Source organism: Notechis scutatus, chromosome 2 (genome assembly GCF_049901735.1).
Source record: "Notechis scutatus isolate UNSWTSFEM ecotype Mainland chromosome 2, rNotScu1.2, whole genome shotgun sequence".
NCBI classification, from domain to species: domain Eukaryota; kingdom Metazoa; phylum Chordata; class Lepidosauria; order Squamata; family Elapidae; genus Notechis; species Notechis scutatus.
The window spans coordinates 116564242-116587676 of record NC_142010.1 but is presented as its reverse complement, the minus strand read 5'-3'; the positions used below and the strand labels follow the sequence as shown (position 1 = coordinate 116587676).

Genomic DNA, 23435 nt, shown 5'->3' with positions numbered 1-23435 from the left:
GATCAGAGGTGGTATTTTGCAGATCAGAGGTGGTATTTAGCAGGTTCTGATCAGTTCTGGAGAACCTGTAGCAGAAATTTTGAGTAGTTCGGAGAATCAGCAAATACCACCTCTGACTGGCCTTGCCCCCATCTATTCTCTGCCTCCCAAGTCCCAGCTGATCAGCTGGGTCTTCGTTTGTTGCCCTGCACAGGAGAATGGAGCTGGAAAGCAGGTTAGTGGGGTGGGGAAGGAATGGGATTTTGCAGTATCCTTCCCCTGGAGTGGGGAAGGAATGGAGATTTTACAGTATCCTTTCCCTGCCACGCCCACCAAGCCACGCCCACCAAGCCACGCCCACCAAGCCACATCCACAGAACCGGTAGTAAAAAAATTTGAATCCCACCACTGTTGCAGATGTTTCATTACTCAAACTAGATAACATCATCAGTGCTAGTAATGTTAGCACTAGCACTGGTGAAGTTACCTAGTTTGGATAATGAAACATCTACAAGAAAACAACCAAGTTCAGAAAGCACCAAGGGCCCCACATAAAATTTGTGTTACTTGTCCAAGTTGTTTGTTAGATTGTCAGGTTGGCAAGGTTACTTATGCTTAAATCTGACTGCGTTGCTTTTCAGACTTCACTTTGCATATGCACCAGCTAAGCCCATGCATGTTCAGTCAATGATGATCTTTGGGCTAGAAATTGGGTGTGCATTTTTTACATCCCTTTAGCAAATCAACTTCACTGAATGTTTTCTTGTATTTAACACTGCCAGATAGACATTGATCGATAATGTAGAAGTAGGCTTGATGTGACGTTTATAGACAGTCTCTCTCCATATTACCCATATCTTCATCTTAATTTTACAAGTATCCACAGAAAAATATTGCCCTGTAGTGTATTGGAGTCTGTTTGCATGTAGTCTGTTCTTTTGATGGGTATACTCCAATGTGACTTGTATGGATTAAGTCTCCAATTCAGCTCTTCCCTAAATGCAAATCTAAATAGCACATTGAGTTTCTATCACATTTACTCTAATTTATCATCTTTGTGTCTTTTCATTATGCTCATACCACCTCGTGAGGTTCTAGTCAAAAGAATCTCTCTTTAAATAAAGTATGCCCCTGACAACTACACAGCTCTAATTTATTATCCAACTAATTTGCTTTGCCATATCTGAAACCTGCTTGCTCTATTTCTTTGTGTGTGTGTGTGTGTATGAGTTACAGTTTTGATGTGAAGAAAGTATGTCAGCTTTCTTTGTAACTTATAGTAGTAAATTAATCAGACATAGGTCTATGTTCTGATGCCATCCAGCATTCACAATATTGACAATTACTTCCCAGACAAGAAATATACATCCTCCTGTTTCAAAGAGAATCCTTGTGGGGTAAGCAGCTTGCTTTTAGCTTATAGCCAAAGGAAAGAACCTCTATAAACCTCTCTTTCCAAGTGGAAAAGCTTTTGTTCTTTTAGAAATTGTAGGCAGTTCTCTAGCAGGAGGAAAGTAGCAAAAAGCTGTGGGCTGGGAGTGGGAAGAGAGAAACCGAGCCTTAAAATTATCCTCCAACATCTGGAGTTGGAGATTTGGGGTGTACAAATTTTGACAAATATAATATCTGTTCCAAGGGCTACCTATTCTGTACCAGAATGGGAAAAATTATTTAAGATATATCCTAAGATTTATTTATTTCTCTATGTGTTTCAACCTAATTTATTGTCTCTGGTGTTGCCTCTGTACAAGCTCAGTCCTCATGTGTTTTATGCAGATTGTTTCCTCTCTAAATAGAAGCAGATTGGCATCATCTTCAAATCTGTTGTGATCTTTCTTTTTCCTGTATATTTTTCTATTGGAGGTTCTTCTAAGATGACACCTATGAATTGACTGGCACTGTTTTCATTTCTTCTACAATTAATAGTTTATATGTAAATATTTCAAATTGAAATGTTTTTTTTACATCCTCTTTTCTTTTTAAAATAATGTGTGATTCCATTTATGTTTTATAATATTAGTGTACCTCCCCATAAAATAGGAAGAGAAAGAGAAACTGAATTTCCTGCCCAAAGCCTCCATGCTATAGGGCCAAGAGGTAGCACTACAGAATGTATTTCCTTTGAAAGGCGCAACGGGAGCTCCATCCCTCTCAGATGTTAGGTTAGGAGAAAGATATTAGATCATGGCATACCCCCCTGGAAGAACATCTTCAGTGAAGAATTGCTTGGCAATAAAAGCAGCATTTCATCAATGAAGACGTAAGTTAGAGTAGTGGTTCTGAACCTGTGGTCCATGGACTGCTGGGGGCCACAATGTCATCACAGGGGGTCTGTGGAGTCTTGACGAAATGTTATGATTTAAATCTTGAGAGTCCGTGGCCATGGTCCATGATCACAAAAGGCATTTAAAGGAGGTCCATGGTGAAGAAAAGGTTGAGAATCCCTGTGTTAGAGGAAGCAACCCATCCAGTACAGTTGCATATACATTACAAGAATTTAGCACACCCATAGAAGGCAATTCAGTTCATTTAATGTCAGTTCAGATGGGCACAATTTTTCTCCCACTTCAATTTTTTTTTGTTGTTATCTACATTCCTCACTCACAAAATAAATGATCAGAGGCAGTATCATGCAACCCTGAATTTATTATTTCCTACTATTTCCCCAGCCCTGAGCCTGAAACCTGATCATTTTACTCCTTCTCTCTAGGACAGACACTCCAGAGGGCTAGAGCCAGTAGTATATTTGTTGGATTGGATTTGCTTACAACAGTGCTAATACAAAAGTGGTATTAACATTCATCATTCTGGTCTCCTAGTGTGGTCTGCCTTGCAGGGCTGACAATGAATAACCTCCTGATAGATCCGTTGACTGATCTTTTCCTTTCCTATTCCTTGTTGCTCAAGGACAACTCAAACTAAGTATATGCTCTGCTCCCTAATAGAGGAGACATTTTGCAACTTTGCCATACAATGACATGATGGGATATGGGTTCAAAATGGTACATGTTTTATTCATGGCCTTCTATCCAAGGGTGAAGGTGGATGTCAAATACTCTGTATCATCCTGTCATGTCTCTTGCTAAGGTGCTTCTTTCCCCGGCAGGACCATGGAACTATTTTTTTCTTGGATTTCATTGGTAGTCCCCCATATATGAAGGACATTTCATATCTAGACTGTTTTTAGTACTGGATCAATCATGCAATCGTGACTTCGTATTAAATTTATGGCAGGTATTGGAAAGTCCTGTTCCAGTTGCTGAATAGACATAGTCATTTGTCATCACCTCGTCACCCACAGTCAAATGGGTAGTTAGAGAAGACTAACATTATGCTGGAAAAAAAATGCATTTTTACATTTCCTAGCAACAGGACAATAGGTCTGATTTGTTGTCATTTGCAGAATTTGCATATAACAGCTCTCTTCGTTCTTTGATTGGCATGTCTCTCATTCAAGCAGTTTATGGATATAATCCCCACTATTTGCCCTTTAAAACTGCTGCTTATATAGTTACTTGAGCCTCTGATTTTCTCGGAGAAAGACAGGAGGCCTAGCTCCTCTCAAGGAATGGTTAGAATTGGCCAAGACTGCATGAAAACAGATGTGCATATATAAGAAGCCACCGATTGCATAACAGATGTGCATAAATAAGAAAGTACTTATGGAAGGTTTGGTATGGCTTTCCATGGAGTTTTTATCCTTCTCACATCTACAAGATAAGAATAGAAGTATAGACGGACAAATGCAATAAAAGAAGAATATTCAGGAGTTCCTGATTATTGATGGAAATGTGCTGAATTCACAGTCTCAGTCCTTGCCAATTTAAGGGCTTACCTACTATAATTACTGTACTATTATTTAATTGGTAAGCAAAAAAAAATCAATTTTGTCTTAATTTTAATTATTGCCCTGTAAATTATGGGGCCCAAACACAAGATGGCACAAAAAACAGGAATCACCCCTCATCTTTTCATCTGATGTGGAGTTTGCAGCCACTTGGATCTGAAGAATCGAGATATTAATTCTTTTCTCTCCTACAAAAGAATGCTTCAGCAAAAGGAAGACAACAATAAACATATCAGTAGTTGTTTATCTCTTTAAAAACTCATGAATTATAGTCATTTAGAAAAACCAGATTCATGTAAATCTGGTGGATGAGGTGAAACAACTTTTTGGAGAGAAGCAGAGATCAGAGAATGGCATGAGTTAATTACTCATGTTACAAAAAACTCACTCAGCTTGAGAATTCTGATAAGCTGTCTGCCAAAGATGTTGAAATGGTGTGGAAATAAATATATTCAAGGTGAAGTGACCCATTTATAGAGTCTACTTCACAAAGATAATTTACAATTTTTAAACATTCCTTCACTGTTGGTCAAAATACTCTGTATGGAAAAAAGGCTGCAGAATTTTTTTTTTTTTACTGAACTCAGATTATTTGAAATAGAAAAGAGTGGCCTCTTTAATATTGTTACTAATTTTTAAACATAATTTTATTAAAAGTTTTTAAAAGGAAGATAAAAACTAACATAAACTGATATATAAGGGGGGAAAGGAAATCAAAGGGAAAGCTAAAATGCAAAAAAAAAGGAAAAAAGTTAAAGCAAAATAAAAATAAAAAGTTACAAATAATTTCTTTTGATGTTTAATGCAGTTGTAAGTACAAAATGTACTTATTGAACTTACAAACAAAAAATGAATATCAATGTGTGAAGAACTTTGGATTGATACAGGGCATAGGAAAAGTTTGCAAGTAATCATCATTTAGTAACTATCTTGTTTAGTGACCATTTGCAGTTACAGCAGCAATAAAAATCCTCACATTTACATATAGCTCTGTGTTCATAGATCTGTAAAGCAAAGGAAAGAAGAAGCACAGCTGAAACACAGCCACAGTTTCACCTAGCAACCACCTCGTTTAAGGACTAAGTTGCCTGTCCCAAATGGGCTGGCTAAATGTGCCCTACCTGTACTCTTTAGAATGGAAAGACAGAGCTACTCTGGATATAAAGTCTTGGTTTAATAATATATTTTCTTTATTTATGAACCGGTTCTTTATCTATGCAATGGAGATAGTGTTCCAATCCATATGATTCCACATGACCAAGATGTAACACTTCGTTTAAAATGTTGCTTTCACAGGCTTTGGTTGTCTAGTGAATATCCTTCTAGAAATAACAGCAAATATCCCCTCACAGCTGCTTATTCTGCAATCCTACACTCTTGTCACAAACTGCATTGCTACTTTGCTATAAATAAAAATGTCCCATTGTATAGAATGAAGACAACTCCCTTAGGGTAGAAGTGGTTATGGGCTGGCACTTTGTAACTGCAATCTCCTGTATTAAGAGGGCATTTCCTCAATCTACTATACACAAGCAGAGCTGTGAATGGGAGAACTGCAGGTGGTGTCCTAAACACAGCTGAAGCTTTTGATATGGATATATCCTGCTGTTGTTTCTTTTCATGTCAGTCACAGTTTCTGTCTCCTCAGTTAAATGGTTCATCTTTGGGTGGCTGCTTAGGTATCAGTGCAGATGAAGCAGAAATTGGGGAGAAACAGAGAAAAATAGATATTCAACAGAGTATCTTCCCAGAAAACTTAATGCTTTTATATAATCAATATATATTTCACACTGCACAAATCTGATATGAGGGGAAAATGCAGTAAAATAGAATTGTGTTAAAAAGTATGTGTTTAAACAGGAATAATGAGGTGATTGAGTTTTAGAAATCTCTTGATCTTATGTTTCTTTCATATATTTGAGACCCAACCCACCAGCTTTGAAATGATTTCATGGAAAATGACACTAAGCTTAGTTTTACACCAGATCTAATGTAACACAGAAATACATTAATCTCTATTACGAGAATGAATGCCTTTCTCTCTTTGCAATCTTAAATCTCTAACAAATCTGTCTCTGATTAAAAGAACAAACTGTAGGAAAAATATGTTGAGGTATAACAGTCCTGTCTGCAGATATAGCCGTGTGCTTTTAAAAAAAAATAAGTAATGCATATAAAACAGCTTCTATAAATGCCAGTTGAAGATTTTCATTCACTAGGCGTATTGGAATATGAAGTCAGGAAGCAAAGGTAGAAGGATAAAATGAAAACTTTGCTTACAGTCTAGCTGCCAGCAATTATGAAACCCTCATCTCTCATTGTCTCTACTTTTTCTCTGTGATTGATGCTCCTGGAGATAGGATGATAACCAAGCAACTGCTTTCGCTTTCTCCAAGGGCCAATTGAATGCAAGTTTTAGAAAACCAGTCTCTTTTGAAGGAGGAGGAATCGGCATACTAATCTCTGTAGAAAAGGAAAGTATGGATGTAGGAACCATTGATCTCCTTGTCTATTGGTGGACATAAGCCTTAAGAGAGTGTGAAGAAAAGGGATGATGCATGATCCTTGTATCTTTGCAAGAACAAGGAAGTAGACATGACATTATAGGAACTAGAGAAGAACCTTTCCTTTTTCATATGGCATTCTGAGTTGGAAAAGCATAGATGATGCATCTCTTTCTTCATCTACCCAATTCCTTTTAGAATTTCTTCACCACAGTCTGTTGCTAACATTTGGGGAGATATTATCCTGATGCATATGCTAAAATAGTGACTGCTCCATTGTTCTGGAATGCTTTCCACCTAGAATCTGATTGGCCTATTGTTCATCTTTAGGAAGGCAGTAAGGATGTTTTTGATTCTCTGGGAATTTGAGGCCTGTTCTTTGGGCTATCTTTTGGTTGGATTTTTAATAAAAAAAAATTTAGTATCTAGTGTTGTTATAGAATTTGGTTACTGCTACTCTAAGTTTAAGTAGACTTAATTGAGTTGATTTGTTATATTGTGTGGTTTATTGTTTGTGAACTGACTGGATACCAGCGATAGGGAGATATATAATTTTATGTAATGAATAAATAAATAAGGTCCAGTGGACTTTCCATACAAGTTAGTTTCAGAAAGGTCACTTCCTAGAAGAAAGTGAATTAGAAGGAATGTGGATGACTTGGGGGAAATTCTATATTGTTTGTTTTCTGATACTGCTGTTTTTCCTCCAAGGAAAACAACATGTCCCATCTCCAGGAGACTGTTGTAACAATTGGGAAAGTGATCAAGAAGAAAGCTGAAGCAGATGAAATTCTTGTTCCATAGACATTATGTTTTCTTATGTTCAGAGTTGGAATAGATATTGTTTATAATTCAGCAATTCTTCCCACCCCACCTCATTGCACTCTTTATAGCCTTGAACAGAAATAACAATTCATCTTGACATCAGGCATAAAGGACCTGAAATTGGAGGCCTAGATGATGTGGAGAAAAATCTTACGCTCTATTCTTTTGATGATTTTGAGAGTGCATTTGATTGTCATCTTCTTGCTTCCTCTTGCTTTGTCAATTTACCCTGGCATACTTGTTTAAATCCAGGTTTGTTGCTTTACTTATTTTTTTATTTATTTTATTTTATTTTTATTTATTTATTTATTTAATTTTATTTTACTTATTTTTTGTTTGTACACTAATGCTTTAAGTTGATGGGATAAACAAAAAATAACAGAAAGGAAAAATATACACCGGGTGCCATTGCTCTCTTTCTTTCTTTCTTTCTTTCTTTCTTTCTTTCTTTCTTTCTTTCTTTCTTTCTTTCTTTCTTTCTTTCTTTCTTTCTTTCTTTCTTTCTTTCTTTCTTTCTTTCTTCACTGAGGATGTTTCTGCATTTGTTCAAGGACTTTCCTTCTCAATTTAATCCTGGTATGGGACTAAACAAAAGGGCTGCTGAGTTCAAAAACGTTACACACAGAAGTGTACACACACACACACACACACACACACAGAGGACTTCTTAAAAGCTCCTTGAAAGGTTCTGTATGATGGAAAGGGGGAGCAAAATGTTACCCCCCTTTTTTCCATTAGCCGGGCTGAGAGGGGAGTAAAAAGTAACCCATTCCATTGTGTGTATGTTAACATAAAACTGAACATTTGCAAATATTAGATAAATTCTCATAAATTATATCTAGCAATGAAATAGCATCATTCACCAGAAGGAAAAGGAGGGATGGATCCATTACTGGCAGAAGATTATAGGATGATAATATCCTTGTGGTAAGACGGGCAGCAAACAAATTTAATAAATACATAAAAATAAAATAATATGTAGTAGTGAAACAGAGCTCAAGTCCTTTGCTTTGACTGTCTTTCAGAATGGAAATTGAATGGAACAAGTGGGAAAGGAAAGGGACGGGAGCCTGGGATGAATAAAGGAATGGCTAAGGAACAATTTTATCTCTCAAGGATCAAGCCAATTTCATCCCAGAGTCATTAATGATCCTTCAAATATTATATGGGAGTCCCTTTCTGTGGTAGGAAATCATGGAGTAATGGAGGACTGGAGAAAGACACATGTTGCTCTCATCTTCTAAAAGGGGGGAAAGAGTACCTGGGAGAAAAAACAGGTCAATTAGTTTGACGCTGATACCATGCAAAATTCTGGAGAAAATTATTAATCCACTTCTGAGCATTAATAGAGCAATCCATTGCTCTGGAAAACTTTCAACAGATTCTGTTATGAGATTCTGGTAAGAAAGATGAAAAAGTTGGACTGGACCATGCTATTACTAGAGGCTTTAGAGCTGATTGAACAATCATATTCAACTATGACTCTGCACCAGGTTGGAAGGAAGGGTTGAATGGCTACTCCAGATTTAGCTGGGCTTTTTGCTTTTCAACAACTATATATAAATGTCATGTGAGATCTTAGAAAATATTATATTTGCAGACAACACAAAAACTAGGGAGACTCTTTAGAGGGCAGTCAGGATTTAAGAAGACGCACACATACACAACGACACATGCAATCAGGAAATGATTGCCTTTTTTGTTAAACTCAGTTCTCTGATTCCAGTTATCTTCCCACACCAATGGCTACTGATTTGGGATTTGAACAGCATTTGGACAGGGAGGGGCCTTTCTAGCAACTGTCCTGTTATTATCCCTCCTATGTTTCCTCCTTCCTTCCTCTGTAGTTCATTTGCATAATTCCACCCATACATCTTTTGCCTAATATGATTGGTTAATTTTATTTGCTAATTTTACTTGGCTTCTGATTTCAGAGCTTGCATATATTCTCTCTCCCCCTCCCCTCCCCCACAACTTCCATCAATTGATCTGGTATAGTTATCTAACTATTACTAAGTTAACTGATGGAGTTTGGGGTGGAGAGAGAATATATGCAGCCACAAGTTCAACTTTCATTAAGTTGAAATGAGATAGAATTAGAGTTTTGGATGAAGAAACAAATATAGTCAGAGCGAGGTTTGCCTGGGTAATGAAGTTGGGATTCTGTGGAATTAAGTTATGCTGGGTTAGTTTGTTTGTTTGTATTTCTAGAACATGTGAAAAGTCCATCCAAGAGGCAAAGCCCTCTATTTAGAGAGTGCTCTGTATTGCCTCCTCTCCAAAATCTTGCTGTGGCCTTTAAAAAAAATTCATTATAGAGGGGTACAACCAGTTTTCTTGAAAGCCTGAGTTCAGCACCCTTTTCTTATCATTCTGAATGAAGCATCTGCCTTCCCTTATAATCCTCCCTCCCTTTTTCCCCAGGCCAAAACGTATTTGGGCTGCTCTGGAATTGATGATCTCGTTAAAGTGTCAAGCCAGCCCACGGATGGTTCTATCACGAATGAGGATTTATGGTAGAATCTGCCTTGGTGAAGGTTTTATCGCAGGCTTTAAATGGAGCTGGATAAGTCCTCCAGGGCCTGGCTGTACCAGCTGTCTTGTTCCTTAAAAGAGCCAATCAGGAGAGCATGGCAAGAAATTTGGAGGGAGTTGGGGTAATATTTGAGAAATAGAAAAAAATGACGGTGATTAATTAAGGTCTTCTTCCATGGCCCTGTGAATAGATTTTTTTTTTGCTGTAAGAGCTGCACGCAGGGATTGGTTTCCATAGAAGCATTCTCTTGTGCAGGAATCTTATCTGAAGTAATCCCTGGTGTTTTTTCCAATTTTGAACGAAGATCTGAAACTCCAAGTCCTCTCCTTGAAAACCTTTTCATCTGTTTTCTGCTATGACTGGACTTGAGAGAACCAGGAAGATGAATCCTAGTTAATTGCCTTCTTTCTTCTTTAACATGAGACAGGTTGGGCCTTGTTATTTTGATGTATGCCTTTGTGATCGGGCAGACAGAAGCAGGCCAAAGGTCCATCCTCACTGGTGATATAGAACCAGGTGCCTTACTCAAACACCCCTTTAAGCAGGAGAAAGGAAGAGGAAGTGAAACCAGAGATTCATGGCCATCTCAAATTCTGAGCATCTATGCCTTTCATTGCCCTTTATCGGTGTCCTTGACAAGTCACCAACTTTAGAATCCACAGGAAAAACAAATAAGCAATGTTAATACCCTGATACCCTAGCCTGACCTTCTGGGGTTCCACTCAGTGAGAAGAATTATGAATTTGAAGCAGATTAAAAATTGTAAGATTTTATCTGTTCTCAATTCAGCTAGCTTTGGAGCATATTTTTTTAAAGTGTGTAGAAGAACCAGTAATACCTTTTTGTAATTACACTGTAGCGGCATTATGATCTGAGGAGTTAGAAGTCTCCTCTGTGAAATTTTTATATTTCTAAATTTCTATATCTTGATCCCAAAACAGGAGAGTTTTGCTACTGTTGTAGGGGTAATATTATCAACATAATACTGTCAATTATGAAGTCAGGGAAAACAGCATAGCACCCTAACACATTCTTCATGTAAGATTTTATTTCATTTAATATAATTCCTCTCACATTCAGCACATATAGGTAGTCCTCAACTGAACCATTCTTTTAGTGACCATTTGAAGTTACAAAGGCACTGAAAAAAGTGATTTATGACCACTTTTCACATGACTGTTACGGTATCCCCATGATCATGTAATCAAAATTCAGATGCTAGGCAACTGAGTCATATTTATAATGATTGCAGTGTCCTATGGGACATGTTATCATCCTTTGTGACCTGACAGGCCTGACAGTCAATGGGGAAATCAGATTCACTTAACAACAGTGTTACTAACGTAACAACTGCAGTGATTCACTTAACAAGTGTGGAGAGAAAGGTAATAAAATGTGGCAAAACGCCCTTTACACTCTCTTGCTTAGCACTGGAAATTTTGGGTTGTGGTCGTACGTCTAGGACTACTAGTATACTTTTGGTTTGTCCTAATACAAGAGTCCCCAACCCCCGGGTTGCGGCCCACTCCCGGGCCTTGAGTCTTTCAGAAGTGGAGGACAAGCGGGCGTGCCTGCGCATCCCCACCAGCAACGGGTGAGCATTTGCACAAGCAGTGTGCATGCGTGCCCACTGCTCCCACCAATGGAGCGATGCACTTGCTTGCAGGCCGCTCATGCAGAACCATCCCCTCTCTCCTCTCCACCCAGCGTCTGTCCGCAAAGCTGGAAAGGTTAGGGAAATCTGTCCTAATACTATGGTATAAATATCAGGAAAAAAATACTCAAAGCAATTCATCAAATGTTCTTAGCAAATACTGAAATACAGTAGAAAAGTGGCAGACTACTTACAAACTGCTTACTTCCATAGACATTTTGCAGGATACCCCTTTCTGCATTTGGCATATGATTTTTCTCGTTGCTATTGCTCTACATTTTTAAAAGCATTGTTTTAACTGAAGGTGAATCACACCAGTTTCTTCCTTTGATATCCTGGAAAAGATAGCAAGTTTCCACTTTGGTAGGCTTCTTATGACTCTTTGTGAATACATTATTAATTTGAAATATAATTCTGGTATGAGATTTTACACTTTGGATGCTGTCTGGCTAATCAATCAGAACCTGTCCAGACATTTCAGAAACCGCTGCATTTTGATACAGGATTAATCCCATAGAGTTTGTCATAATAATTCCAAATGATTTTGCAGACATGGCAAGGGAGGCAAAGAAAGGAAGCTACCTACCTGGTGAGATGGTGGTATGGATACAAAGACCAGAGTCCTGTTGGAATTAAAAGTCCTCTTTTCCTCCTATTGCTATTAGACTGCCATGTCCATAAATCTGTCAATGAGTTTTATGTTTGCACTTTTTGCTGATATACAGGATGTTGCCCTAGAGAGATTGCAAACAGTGGGATGGCTTTCTTATAGGGTGACCTCCAGCTGATAAACCAGCTTACTATAACTTTGTGCTCTGTGGGCCTTCATTTCAATCTGTTTAAAGAATTGATTCTTTCTCTTTCCCTACTTCTCTTCATCTCTTCCGGCATCAAAGGCTAAGACTGAATTTCCCTTTGAAAACAACATTGCTCTTAAATTTTCTGTCCTCTTAATAGATTTTTATATAACCACTACGGTGCATTTTTAAAGAACGATGGATCACATTCATTGCTTTTCTCCGTGATTAATTTCCAATAATAGTCCTAGATAATCTCAAGAGGAGGAGAAGAGGGGGGGAGAAAAGAAACACCACCATACATTATCTACTTTGAAGAGTAGCTAAGAGAGTAGAGTAGAAATGAATTAGTGGTGCTCTGAGCTGGGTTGCTTGCTTGCAGACATTTCATTACCAGACCAAGTAACATCATCTGCTGGAAGTCTGAGGTTTGTTTTATATATAGTGGCTTGCTCTGGCAGTATTGGTGGTGTTTTTCTCCTTGGCAGTTCCTTGATCAGAATATTGTTTTCTGCTTGGTTGTTTGTCTGGTGTTAATACTTGCTTATCTTGGTGTAGGCATCTGGAGAGGATGTATTCTGCAGGATCCAAACAGGGTTGGTCACCAGGACCAGAGATTTAGTATTCCGAGCTTTCGGACTCCTGAGGATGGGCTCCAGCACGCGTCTAAAACCTTGGAAGACTAAATCTCTGGTTCTGGTGACCAACCCTGATTGGATCCTGCAGTATTTTCCTGGGACAAGTATATTTGCTTTCATTCGTGATGGTGTATTCTGATCTTTTTGTTTCTTTTGCAGCTTTTTTATTTTGTCTTTTGGATGATGTGTAAATGTGATTTCTCTCTGTTCATCTATTGATGGCTGATTTGTCTGAATGACGAGCTTTCAGGAATTTCCTAACATTTTGGGATTTAGCTTGGTCTACGATCAAATCCCTAGCAGAGTGAACTCCTGTTACTTGTCCCAGCTTCTGCCAACCTAGCAGTTCAAAAGCATGTAAAAATGCAAGTAGAAAAATAGGGACCACTTTGGTGGGAAGGTAACAGTGTTCCGTGCGCCTTCAGAGTTTAGTCATGACCACGGAGATGTCTTCAGACAGCGCTGGCTCTTTGGCTTTGTAATGCAGATGAGCACCACCCCCTAGAGCCAGAAACGACTAGCATATATGTGCGAGGGGAACCTTTACCTTTTACCTTTAGGATGCTCACAGTTTCCTACCTGAAACTATAGTTGAATCTATATATGTGTTGTGAGATTAACGAGTTTTCATTGTGTCTTCTGATTGCTAGTTGTTGTTCATGGATGAGCACTGCTAGTTTTCTGTTTGTCTCCTACATTGTAGTGGCTGGAACAGTCCTTACACTATATCTTGTAGGTGACTCCTATTTTTAATTCTTGGGCTACTGGGTCTTTTATTTTATGTAATAATAATACGTTTTGGAGGGCTTTAGGTGATTTGTGTGCTACAGTGATGCCTAGTGGTTTTAGATGTTTCTGATGTGGTAGTTTTTATCCTTTACATAGCTTGAGTTGGCTGTGCTGTAGAAGACTGAGGTATTGGCTAGGCATTTTTTGATAAAGTGGCGTTGATATCCATTTTGTTGGATGTTGAAAGATATCATAAAGGCGGTTACACACTTGCAAAATGCTATTCAACTGCTTTTTGTTTATAGGGAAACTGCCACAAATATTACCAAGTTGGCCATTGATACTGAAAATGGTTACAGTTGTTAAACAAATAAGAAAATTTAAGATTTTTCAGCACATTTCAAAAGCGAGAAAATGTAAATTTATCTAGCTGGAATGCAGACAAAATCAGAACTTGGATTTCTACTCACCTATCTTAGTAAACTTGCCTTCCATCATTTAAAAAAATCAAAACAAGCGAAGTGTCTGGCAGGGCACCTTGTGGAGATTGATAGAAGAGTTATTTATTAGTGTTGATCCTAAGAACAGATTGACTTTTGATCAGAGAGAAGCATAGATGTGGCCAGGAAAGACAACAATACAGGTAGTCCTTGACTTATGATCATTCATTTTGTTCCAGCTTCAACAAAATGGATATCCATGCCACTGTTCAAATAGTGCTGAAAAAAGTGACTTACACTTATGATGCCGCATTCCCACAGTCACATGATCAAAATTCGAGTGCTTGACAACTGGCATGTATTAATGACAGTAATTAGCTTGAGTAACTTCTTCCTGCTTATTCACTGTAATGTTGATTTGTGCATGAACTCCATATTCATTTGGGGGTGGGATAGTTATGCCATGTGCCCTCTTTTCTACTGGACTTATCAGTACAGGTAGTTCTCAACTTACGACCACAATTGAGCCCAAAATTTCTGTTAAGTGAGACATTTATTGAATTTTGCCCCATTTTACGACCTTTCTTGCTTCTGTTGTTAAGTGAATCACTGCAGTTGATACGTTAGTTATCTGGTTGTTAAGTGAATCTGGCTTCCCCATTGACTTTGCTTGTCAGAAGGTTGCAAAGGGGGATCTCATGACCTTGGGACACTGCAATGGTCATAAATAAGAACCAGCTGCCAAGCATCTGAATTTTGATCACATGGTCATGGGGATACTGGAAAGGTCGCAACTCTGAAAGACAGTCATAAGTCACATTTTTCAGTGCTGTTGTAACTTTGAATGGTCACTAAACAAACTGTTGTAAGTTGAGGACGACCTGTATTTTGAAAACTGCCTGAGGAGGCTCTGATTTTTTGGGGTATAGGTTCCTTCTGTTTGGCTGACTTACCTTCTTTAGCTTAGAAAAATATTTGCTATGCCTGTATCTATTTTTTCTCTTTCTCTCAGCCAGAATCCCATTCCTACCTCTGTCAGAAAGAATTTGCAATTCCACAGCTATTTATCATTAATTTAACTTGATTTAAATAAGGTAATATTGTGAATGATTGAACTGAATACAGTTAATTTATTGAAATTGATTTTGAAACAAGATCTTCATAATCATGGGGATAAATTAATTAAGATAACTCATTTGGTTGACTTAGTGTGAGATGCAAAATAACTTAAAAGTTTTGGAGGTAAGCTGGGTGGGAAATTTGTTAGCTCATTTTCTGTTGACTAAATTACAATAATTTTCCAATTGTGTATTTATCTATATAACATAATATATGCAAATTTTATAAAGTTATTGCCTTTTGCCCTTTTTTGGTCAATGATTATTCATCTAATCTAATTGAGAGAGTGATTTGTGGGAACAGGGAGCTCAAGGAAACCATGCAAAACAAATAAATGATTTTGAGCAAACAACTGAATTAATGAGTTATCTTACGTCCAAAAACAGAGGGGCAAAAATATTTGAACACTTCTTCCCTCGGAGAAAAAAAATTTTTTCAAGTCATTTCATTTTAAATGCCTCACAAATATTTTAAATTGTGAGGAACTGGAATGATAATACAAACAGAGTAAAGATGTGGACCAACTCATAACGCTTCTTCGTGTGGAACTTCAGAGCAAATTAAATCCCCAGCAGGACAGCAGAAGAAGCCTAACTGTCCTAATTATTGAAGAAACCTTGATGGTGGGAGAGCGGCTTTCCAATTTTTTGGTAACTTGGGTGTCAAAATGCCTAAGGCTATTCCTGTTTAGAATCAACCAATGCTGGCCAGATGATGCATTTCTTAGATTGTGTGGATTAAGATTATTCCTCTGACAGAAGGCAGATTTATTTAGACTTAAAGATGTTTATGATTTTGTAGAAAGCTGACTTCAAGACAGTGCTGGGGGAAAAAAATCATTCTAGGGAAGAACCAGATGTTTCCCTAAGGATTATATACTTCATTGTAAGATGTGAGTAAAGCTAGCTGTTTATATATGAGTACTTACAACCGAAGACTTCTATTAAGTACCATATGAAGTTATGTTTGAATTTTTGGTATAGATAGTCCTTGACTTACAACCATTAATTTAGTGACTGTTCAAAATTACAATTGCACTGAAAAAGTGATTTTATTTTTTTCACACTGACACATGTTGTAGCATCCCCATGGTCACATGACCAAAATCCAGACGCTTGGTAACTGGCCTGTATTTGTGACGATTGAAGTGTCCCTGGGTCATGTGATTGTCTTTTGAGAACTTCTGACAAGCAAAGGCAATGGGAAGCCAGATTCACTTAACAACCACGCTAATAACTGAACAACTGCAGTGATTCACTTAACATTCTGTGCCACGAAACGTTATAAAACTAGGCAAAACTCATGTAACAACTTTCTCTTGCAGAAATTTTGGGGTTAATTGTGGTTGTAAGTCAAGGTGTACCTGTACTATACAAGTCATATTGCTCCAGCTATTAGTTCCTGGTCTATAGCTTGGCCTGTACATTAACCATTCATCAAGCCTATATATATCAGGCATGCTAAATTCGTTCACATTATATGAAGAAGAGCATTATACAGTATTTGGAAACACAGGATGCTCAAGTGACAGCTCCTTGTCTTCCTTTGAAATAAATATTTTCTATGAAGAATAAATCTGCATTGGGGAGGAGCAGACTACTTCACCATACATGTTGGGGGGGAAAAAAACTCCTTGAAAAAGATCACCAAGCAATCTCTAGGATTACATAGTTTTTAATACTGAACAGGGTACAACTGAGCAGAGATGGATAACAAAGAGCAGATTGAAGGACATTTAATATTAAACTCCGGGAGGAGTGGAACTAGTTGGAGAATCAGCTTCTGTCTGGAAATACACCTGGTCTTCAATTAACCTTGCTCAGTACAGCTTCCTCTCTTCTGTTGACTAAAATCAAGTATGCAGCCATCACTTTGAAGTGTTTGCCACCTTTCCCATCTGTGCCATCATTCTTTTCTATTTCCTGCCAGCACCTTTTTCACCCTGATCATTTGCCTTCTGAACCTGATTAACTTGCTGCTCTTGGGCTACATTTTCTGAACATGTGAAGTGGCATCTGCTTATTTTGAGTCCTAGCTATTTGTTCTTCATTTCTGCCCAAAACAGATTTTCCGTGGTTCATTCCTCAAGTGCTACCCAAGTGGCAACTCCCATTCAGTCTTCAATCCATCAATCTGCACCTTCTTTCCCAGTGAGTTCTTAAATAGGTTTTGCTAAAGATTTTCCTTTTCCTCTTCGTATGTCAGCCATAAATCTACAGTTCAACTTTTCTTGTCTTTGGACTTGCACCACTTCCAAGCAACCTGACTCATGTTCAGAAGGAATTTATTTAAGTTGTGAGTCCAGAAATCCTTGCTCCATACTGAATTGCAGGTTGATCATAGTTACATGTACATAGAAATAGTCAGAAATATACCAATTTTAACTATAGAGAAATTGGCTCAGTAACACAAAAATTGGATGACCCCTTTAAGAAGAGATAAATTAATGTTTTTAAAGCAAATTTATATAATTTCTCAGTTGCTTCTGTTTATACCATGTCTTTTACCATTTTTCTCAAAGCCCTCAAATTAAGAGAAAACTCTATATTCTGCAGCTGGGAGCTGCCAGCATCTATGAACAGTACTGTACTGTAGATATGGTTGTATAGATGTAGTGTGACATCCAGAAATGAATCCAGTAGCAAAATGAAAACATTCACCATCCAATTATTATGTTGGATATTCAAAACAAACCAGCACTGTAAACTTGATGGTATGTGACTGACCACCGGAAGCTTTGCTCTCGTCTAAAGCAAAGGTGAAAAACCCAGAGCCCTTTGCCTAATGATGGTCTTGTAAGCACTGCTGTGCCCATTACATGCATGCCCCCAGACCACGTTATTACAATCCAGCAAAGTTTATATTTTCACATTGGGAAAGAGCGAACCAACTAGCCAGAAAACCATCTACCCAATAGGAATAAACAGAACATGAAAATGTTTTGAAACATTTCTAGCATGTCTCATTTTGAGCGTGACTCTATTATTCCAAGTGCAGAATGGGATGTTTGTGGTTTTGTGGTCAAACAGAAAGAGCTGTTTTGAGCACAATGCACCTACAGAAATCTCAGAACAATCCATTTTAGTCTCCAGCCAGCGGTTTTGCACTCAAATGGAATTTTTATGAGATTTCAAATACTTCTACTACCTATATATCTAACCTCCCTTCTAGCTGCTGGATTCATGAGAGAGGAAGTAGAGATACTGTCGTGCTGTTGTGTATTTCTATCTTTTCCTTTGCTCAGCTGCTGGGTGTCCAGAAGCAAACTACAGTGGTCCCAATGTCTCATTGCAGTTGTTCCAAGTTAAATAGAGAAGGGAAAAGTGGAGATTCCTTGCTCTCTCTATCCCATACACTGTGTGTGTGTGTGTGTGTGTGTGTGTGTGTGTGTGTGTGTGTGTGTGTGAGAGAGAGAGAGAGAGAGAGAGAGAGAGAGAGAGAGAGAGAGAGAGAGTTTTCTCACTTCTCTTTTCCAAAAATTGAGACCATTTCTTCTCTTGACTTTAGCCAAGTTATTTTTTTCCTTCTTCTTCCATTTAATTATGTCCAATTCTGGGAGATTGCCCTAGACAAGGTCCTGCAGTTTTGTTGGCAAGGTTTTTCAGAAGTGGTTTACTGTTCTTCCTACGGCTGAGAAAACGTGACTGGCCTAAGGTCATTCAGCTGGCTTCATGTCCAAGGTGGGACAAGAATCACAGTCTCCCCGTTTCTAGTCTGATGCCTCCACTATTCACCAAACTAGCTCTCAATTTCCTATTTAATCACTTGTAACTGTACTTCTGAGTATCCATCGGAGCAAATACTCCGGATCACTTATTTAACCAGTGAAGCAACCAAAATATATGTAAGAGCTGACCGAGTAATTAATTTATTCTCAGAATGCCCAAGCATAGATAGGCCTTCCGCAATTTATCTATTTTAAAATCAAGAGATCAATTTATTTTAGAGATGTGGTAGAAAACATTGCCAATTTATTTTAGGGATGTGGTAGAAAACATTTGGGAGAAGAATGTATATAGGAGGTAGCAATTTTTGTTGATGTAAGTAAAGTTGATACTTTGTGGTATGAGAAAGGACTAAAACAGCAAAAATAATTTTGGGGGGTTTTCAGGGGTGGGTTATGGGCACCTGAAAGAAGCATAACGTATGCCGTGGCAGATATAAATAGTAAAAAAAAAAATGAATGTGAAATTAATTGTTATGACCACATTCAACTCTTAGCATTCAGAGGTCAATGTAGTTCTCAACCTGAACACAATGAGTGGCAGGAATAGAAGGGAATGTACAGCTGTGAGCTTCCCGGTCATTTACTTTAGTCATCTTCTCTTTCCCCCTTTTCTTTCTGCCTGTAGCATGTTTTGGCCATATGTATTGCATGTGCCTCCTTATTGGCTTGTGGCATAGAAGACAGCCGCGATAGAAGCATCTGTGACTGTCAAGTTAGCACAAAGAGCATCCTTTGCCCACAGCAGGAGAGCATATCATTTCTACCTAGAGATCATGAAAACCTAGTGAGCAACTTGCTAGGGAAGAAAGTCCTGCACGAAGGGTCTCACTAATGACCAATATACAATGCTGAAGTTAATTCAAAAATTAGCTTTCCTTTTTTTAAAAAAAAGAGAGAGAGAGAAAGAAAGAGGGGGGAGGGAGGGAGGGTGGAAGAGAGGGGGAGAGGGAGGGAGGGAGAAAGGGAGAGGTGAATTACAGCCAGGCTGCAGGAAAGAGGATTGAGCATCGGTTGGCTTCAGCCGCCAGTTCTAAGCACAGTAACAATCCCTTGGGGAGCACCAGGGGTCAGGAGGCCATCCCAAGTCAGAATTATGAATTCTCCTCATTTCCTGGTGCTTGACACTGGTGGGGCTTCTGCAAGCTGATCAAAGTGAAGCTGTCATTGCCGTCTTTAAAATATGACTTGTGAATGACAGATGGTGAAGAGAAGAGTTTAAGATCTAATAATAAGAGAATGAGTGGGAGGGGGCTAATGAATACATCCCTGTGTTCTAAGATGTCACCTTGAGAGACAGGTGGAGATATGTGTGTGTGTGTGTGTGTGCGTGCGCCTGTGTGTGTGTGAAAGAGAGAAAGATATGGGTGTGTATAGAATGGAGACATAGAAAGTATGAGCCTGTCCGCTTTCTGATGCCTAAATATAGAATAAAAATGGGGAATCGAGGTCACATTGCTTCAATCTCTTATTTATTTATTTATTTATTTATTTATTTATGTTGTCAAGCATGCATTAGATGCTTGAGGTGAGGGTGGATGGAAATCTCTGTTTCTCAAGCCAAAATTCATACTGATTATTGGAGGACCCTGCCATTCTTTTCCTTTGTGTAGTGTGAAAGGAAAAGTATCTTCTTGGTACTTTAGTGATTATTGTCTACTTACAGTAGAACTTGGCTTTAAGGTGTATCTTCCTCCTATGCTAAGTTGCTAGTGATGCAACAGTCATCAGAGAGTTCAGTTTTTGTATCTTGTGGCTTGAAGGGAAGATTTTTTTAAAATAGTGTATGGTATGTACTAATCAGTTCACCAGTGCAAGATCCCTTTTGTGGATAGGTATTGTCAATCCCTGTCTGTGCCTCCAGTATTTCATTACTGAGCATCCTAATCTCCGTTTTCATTCTTCTTACCTCAATGGTTTAAAGATCCTGGCACAATTTCATATAAATCAAAATAACACTTCATGTATGTAGATGAAGTGACTTTTATCCAGAAAAAGTGGGTAAGAATATTAATCTATCAGCAAACTTGGAATTCTTTGTTATTCAAACTCAGTTATATCTTCTTAATAAAAATTAAGCGTATTCTTCTACTAAAGCCTGCCTTTAGATTTTCATATGTAGCAGAGTCTAGTATCTGCTCTTTTTATTGGAGCAAATTGATCATTTTCCCCCTATGCAAATCATAGCACAGGATCTGTGAATACAAAAGCCAGCTGTACTCCTTATTTAAGTTGAATCTCTCACACCTGCAGTTTACTCTTTAAAAAGCATATGTGCAGGTGCTAATTTTCTGAATGATGTCTTGTTTGGCCTTGAAATGAGCTTCCATAGATAAAAAGATGTGGACCGTGGTCTCAGAAATACTATTTCTTCCCTGGTCTTGAATTCTGGCTAGATCACTAGTGGACTTACTGAAAAGCTCTAGGGTATGTAGAGGTAATGCTGAATAAAAATGTACTTGTTCTGCTTGCCATGTTGCAAGATGATTCTTGCATTCCTTCCTTTAGCTGTTTTACCATGTTGTTTTAGTTTATGTTCTTTTCCTCCTTCTTGAAAAGGATAATTTGTTGTTCATGGCTGAAGAATGAACAGATGTTGCCAACTGAGACAAATATAAATACTGTTGAAACAATTATGGATGCTATGATCCACACAAACAGCTATAATCCCCTGTCCACAACCTCCATTGAGAGAATATTAAGAGATTTTATTAAGTGAAAGATCAGTTCATTAAGAGATGCACCATAACTTGCCTGAAGTTGGTCAAGAGTCTGCTTATCCGACTCTTCTTCCTAAAAATATAGCCAATGTTTTAACGGGGAAAAAGCATTGGAGCAAGCTGGCAATCTATACAGTTGCTTCTTTTATGACATAGAGAATGTCCAATAGTATCACTGCTTTGTGGGAATGAAGTTGAGGTTATGTGATTCCTCATTATAAAAATGTATAGTTGGATTTTTCCCTCTTGCTTTTTCTCTGACTGTATGCTGCAACAGTGGATGGAGAGCTGATATAGGCAGCATAATTATATTGCTTCTTATTTTGTTGTCTCTTCAAGTCAGAGCATCAAAGTCCTCAACCCACCTCAAAAATCCAGGTGGATTCTTAAGTTTTATTCATGAGAAAGCTAGATACAGAATTCTGTGTAACGTCAAGCAATTAGAACAATGCTTGACCCCAGTCACATTTCTAATCTAGCTCAGTCTTTATGTGTGAGAAATTTCCTCAAAGGTTTTCTATAATTAATGAAATGTTATCTTAGATTCCTATAAATTTTGTAATTATTTTGCACTATGACTTTATTATGTATATCATTGGGGCTATAAGTTTTTTCAATTATTTAAATTTAGCTTTGTAATATTTATAAATATTACAACATATAAAGATGGTTCAATAATTATTTTAAAAGTCTTTATATTTTGAGTCTGGACCAACTTGAAAAAACGGATGTCTCAAGCTACAGTCTTATGAGCACTTAACGGGAGCCTCACTGAATACAACCTACTGCCAAGTGAAAGTGGATTGGGTCGGGGTTATGTTAAAAAGGAAAATAATTGGGTAAGGGGGCATCCAATCCAGAACATTCACACAGTAGTTGCTCCAATTGTACACTTCCAAAATAATAATACAGAAATATTTTGTCTTGATTTTTAGGAGAGCATGGCTATGACTTCCATCATTCCCAGTTGGCATATTCAAATCAATGTTAGCTGGAATACTGTGAGCTATATAGCCTCAGTATACTTAAGGAATACTCAGTTGGGCTATGGAGACCTAAAATATTCAGATCAAAGAAACTTTCAAAATGAATGTTAGTTTCTTTCATGCTTCTAACTCTCCTAAGGATCTCTTCCTTGTATCATAGCCACTTTCCAAGGAGCGCAGTGGCTCACAAACTTAGAATGCTGGGCTCGTATTTGAGACCGATTGCTGCTGCTGGGTGGGGTGGGCTCCCGTCACATACTCCCAACTCCTGTCAACCCAGCAGTTTGAAAGCTGACTACTGCAAATAGATTAATGGATACCATTTCAGTGGGCAACTTCAGAGGGAAACAAAAGGATCCCACAACTAGAAATCCTCTTGGCAATGGTGATATCACCAACATATCTTTTTGCCATGAAAGCTTCAGTGCTTCCAACATGGTAAAAAGAGCCACTTACCAAAGGATTGTTACCTCAGTAGTGCAGGGAACAAATAATATTCTATCCTTCATGCAGATGCTGAAGTGCTTATTTAAGCAGATAAAATTAAATTCCCTGATGACCCTGGAGGAGAAAGAAATAACAAAAAAACAGCTTGCTGTATTTTCCATGTTGTGAATGGAGTCAATATATGGGTATAATAAATGCTAGACATTGCTAGTATCAATAGAAAAGGGCAGGTTTGGAATTTGCTGGGAAAAATATAGAACTGCTGGAGCAGCCCATATTAAATCCACCCCATGTTATTATCAGACCCCATGTTCCTGAAGTAAAGGTCATGTTACAATTTATACTGCAAATGAGCTGTGGTGGCACAGTGGTTAGAATGCAGTGCAGCTGGCTATTTCTGCTGACTGCCAGCTGCCTGCAATTTGGCAGTTCGATTCTCACCGGCTCTAGGTTGATTCAGCCTTCCATCCTTCTGAGGTCGGTAAAATGA

General features: G+C 38.1%; 1 protein-coding gene across 4 annotated transcripts in view; it reads left to right on the top strand.

Moving 5' to 3' along the window:
* The window catches only part of RBFOX3 (RNA binding fox-1 homolog 3), a 460997-nt gene that overhangs the window by 122499 nt on the left and 315063 nt on the right, over window positions 1-23435 (top strand). The gene's annotated exons all lie outside the window — the stretch shown is intronic.